The following is a 5,000-nucleotide window of genomic DNA, read 5'->3' on the forward strand; positions in this document are numbered from 1 at the left end:
TATATACACGTGTGTATATATGTATATACACGTGTGTATATATGTATATACATATATACACGTGTGTATATATGTATATACATATATACACGTGTGTATATATGTATATACATATATACACGTGTGTATATATGTATATACATATATACACGTGTGTATATATGTATATACATGTGTATACACGTGTGTATATATGTATATACATGTGTATACACGTGTGTATATATGTATATACATGTGTATACACGTGTGTATATATGTATATACATGTGTATACACGTGTGTATATATGTATATACATGTGTATACACGTGTGTATATATGTATATACATGTGTATACACGTGTGTATATATGTATATACATGTGTATACACGTGTGTATATATGTATATACATGTGTATACACGTGTGTATATATGTATATACATGTGTATACACGTGTGTATATATACGTGTATACACATGTGTATACACGTGTGTATATATACGTGTATACACATGTGTATACACGTGTGTATATATACGTGTATACACATGTGTATACACGTGTGTATATATACGTGTATACACATGTGTATACACGTGTGTATATATACGTGTATACACATGTGTATACACGTGTGTATATATACGTGTATACACATGTGTATACACGTGTGTATATATACGTGTATACACATGTGTATACACGTGTGTATATATACGTGTATACACATGTGTATACACGTGTGTATATATACGTGTATACACATGTGTATACACATGTGTATATATACGTATATATACGTGTATACACATGTGTATATATACGTATATATACGTGTATACACATGTGTATATATACGTATATATACGTGTATACACATGTGTATATATACGTATATACATGTGTATCTATATATATATACATGTGTATCTATATATATATATACATGTGTATATATACATATATACATGTGTATCTATATATATATATACATGTGTATATATACATATATACATGTGTATCTATATATATATACATGTGTATATATACGTATATACATGTGTATATATATATATATATACATGTGTATCTATATATATATATACATGTGTATATATATATATATATATACATGTGTATATATATATATATATACATGTGTATATATACGTATATACATGTGTATCTATATATATATATACATGTGTATATATACGTATATACATGTGTATCTATATGTATATACATGTGTATATATACGTATATACATGTGTATCTATATATATATACATGTGTATATATACGTATATACATGTGTATCTATATATATATACATGTGTATATATACATAGATACACGTGTATATATAGATACACGTGTATATATGTATATATACACATGTGTATATATAGATACACGTGTATATATGTATATATACACATGTGTATATATAGATACACGTGTATATATGTATATATACACATGTGTGTATATATATATATACACGTGTATATACAGATACACATGTGTATATATATATATACACGTGTATATACAGATACACATGTGTATATATATATATGTATATATGTGTATATATATATGTATATATATATCTATATATACATGTGTATATATATGTATATATATATATATATATGTATATAAATATGTATATATACATGTGTATATATATATATATGTATATAAATATGTATATATACATGTGTATATATATATATATGTATATAAATATGTATATATACATGTGTATATATATCTATGTATATATATGTGTATATATACATGTGTACATATATGTGTATATATACATGTGTACATATATGTGTATATATACATGTGTACATATATATGTATATATACGTATCTATATATGTATTTGTATATATATATATGTATATGTATGTATATGTGTATATGTATATATATGTATATATACGTATCTATATATGTATTTGTATATATATATATGTATATGTATGTATATGTGTATATGTATATATATATATGTGTACATGTGTATATATATATGTATATGTGTATATACATATGTATATGTGTATATGTATATATGTATGCATGTATATGTATATATGTATGTATATATGTATATGTATATATGTATATGTATATGTGTATATGTATATGTGTATATGTATATGTGTATATGTATATGTGTATATGTATATATGTGTATATGTATATATGTGTATATGTATATATGTGTATATATGTATATGTGTATATGTATATATGTCTATGTATATATGTATATATGTATATATGTATATATGTATATGTGTATATGTGTATATGTATATGTGTATATGTATATGTGTATATGTATATGTGTATATGTATATGTATATATATATATATATATATATATTGATGTAACACCGTGACCGCACATCGTTTGTTGACAAGTGACTTGCTCACACCGGCATTGTGTCGGCATCCCATCTGAGGGGCTGCGCCGCAGCGAGACGGCGAAGCAGCGAGATGGCGAGGCAGACTGATAATGACTCGTGTTTGGTGGCGAAGTGTCCAGCTGTTTATCTTGGATACAGAAGACAAGGACTTGGTGCATTTTTGGATGAGGACAACTTCAGCACGTTGTTAAAAGCTAAAATAAAGTACCACTGAACTCCCGCTGCCATTTTAAAAACACGCTAGCGCGACTGAGCAGCCAGCGAGACTGCTCGATTGGTCGGTTGTGTTAGCGCCCGATGAGTCGGCGCGTTCTATCTATGTAACACATACAGAAATAGCGCCCCCAACAGGTGTTGCGCCCTTTGACACGGCGCGTCTTTTGGGTGCGAAAATACGGTACTTGACTTCACAGCATGACATTGGACTGAAATGACTACGATTAAGACTAACCCTTGACTGTTTGACGTGACATACATAACTACACATCAACATCAAGACCAGTTTAGCCGAGCGAACGTCATCGCAACTTCAACCCATGGTGAGTGAGTGCGCGTTAAAACTTTCTTTCGCCAGCGTATCATTGAAACGGCAGTAACAAAAGGTTGAAAAACGTCCGAAAGGAAAGTAATTGACGAAAGAAGTAAAAGTTTGAAGACGGAACGCTGTCGTGTGGATAGTGGCGTGATCGTTTATAAATAAAGTGGATCGTTTAATGGTGATCGTTCAGCCAACGCCGAATGAATTGACGTGACGCATTATTGAAACGCATGCAGTTTAAAGATAGAGGTATGACTTGTATTGTTTTTAACGCTTGTAAATGTTAAACGAAGCACAAGTGAACGAAAATATTTCAAACTCCCGTGTTGACTTTGCCGATTGTATATCGTGATAGAGACGCTATTTTGTGAACAACGAACGAGCCAGTCAAGTCGCTGTCAAAACAAACGCCGCCTTGTCGCTGTAGGTTGCGTTGTACGCATATTCGTGAAGCTAACACGATGTCTCGCACCAATGATAATGGCAATCTCGACCAAACTATTGGGATTGAGGATATTAATAAAGGCAGAACCCAAAATGACATCGTTAAGTGTCTCGCCCATGAAATAGAAGAATTTGATCCCAATCATTCCGACGCTGATAAAATGGCGGGTGACAAAAATAAGACATCAGAACCTGAGAAAGTGACCCCCAAACCAGTCGAACATGGGAAAAGAAAACCCAAACTAACTGAGAAGGCTCTGAAGAATAAAATAGAGGGATTAATAAAACATAGATCTGCTAAATATAGTAAATTAACATCAAAGATGAATTACATTGAGTCCATTATCCAAGTAGGATATGATGACATCGAAATAATCACCCAATCATACAGCAATTTCAACGAAATAACTGAAGAATTTACAACCATTCAAAAAACAATTTATGAATTGCTCAAAGAGGAAGAAAGGGATGTGGATCACACTCATTGGTACCTGCCCAAAGCTGCTCAGATCTATAAATTTAGAATAACAGTAAAACAATGGCTGCAATAGGCAACAACAGTTGAACAGTGGGTGCAACAAAGTACAGAATTTCCTTCTAATCAACAACAACATCTGAAGAAAGCTAAAGGACAACGAACGCAGTCCAACTGTGAAAGGGAAAGTCAGGATTCTTGTGTGTCAGTGGGAATAATGAGCAAATTGGAGCGGGATACCAAAAAGAGCAAATGTAGCAGCCGCTCATCAACCAGATGCAACGCTGAAGTGGAGAGAGCTGCACTTTTAGTCCAGGTCGAAGGTCTAAAGAAAGCACAGGCCCTTGAACAAGAAGAAGCTAAATTAAAGGCGAAAAGAGAAATGTTGGTTCTTGAAATGCAACTTGCTGCTGCAGATGCAAAACTCAAAACCTATGAGGACATGAGTTTAAGTGTAAAGGGCAACAAATCAAGGCCAAAGAAAGGATTAGAACTCCGTTATGGTTATGGTAATGGTGAATGGGATATTGATGACGGCAGTGCTACGGAAACTGACGATGCTGATGATGAATGTGACAATGATGATGATGATGGTAATGGTGAGCGGAGTAGAAAAACAGGTTGGCAACCACAACCATTTGATTGTTTTAACGGGGCCAGGCCTCAAACACCATCGCCCACACACAGCAAAACCACCAATGCCAAGCCGACCCAGAAACCAACTGATTCCAGTTCAGAGCTATTAAAAATAATGCAAAAGCAAAACGAAATAACCGAAATGCTAATTAAAGAGCAGAGATTTTCCACTTTACCTGCGAAGGAGCTCACAATTTTTAAGGGAGACCCCCTGCATTACCATACCTTTATACGCACTTTTGAGCACTGCATTGAAAGCAAAACGGACAATGCTCGTGATCTATTATTCTTTTTGGACCAATATACTGATGGTCAACCGAGAACACTTGTGCGAAGCTGCATTCATATGCCACCAGCACAAGGATATGGAAAAGCAAAAAGACTGTTACAGAGACACTATGGAAGTGATATTCTCATTGCATGAGCCTACCAAAGGAAAGTTTTGAATTGGCAGGTGCTTAAATCAG

This window comes from Idiotropiscis lumnitzeri, chromosome 20 (genome assembly GCF_059441095.1).
Source record: "Idiotropiscis lumnitzeri isolate Australia: NSW breed Sydney's pygmy pipehorse chromosome 20, RoL_Ilum_1.0, whole genome shotgun sequence".
NCBI classification, from domain to species: domain Eukaryota; kingdom Metazoa; phylum Chordata; class Actinopteri; order Syngnathiformes; family Syngnathidae; genus Idiotropiscis; species Idiotropiscis lumnitzeri.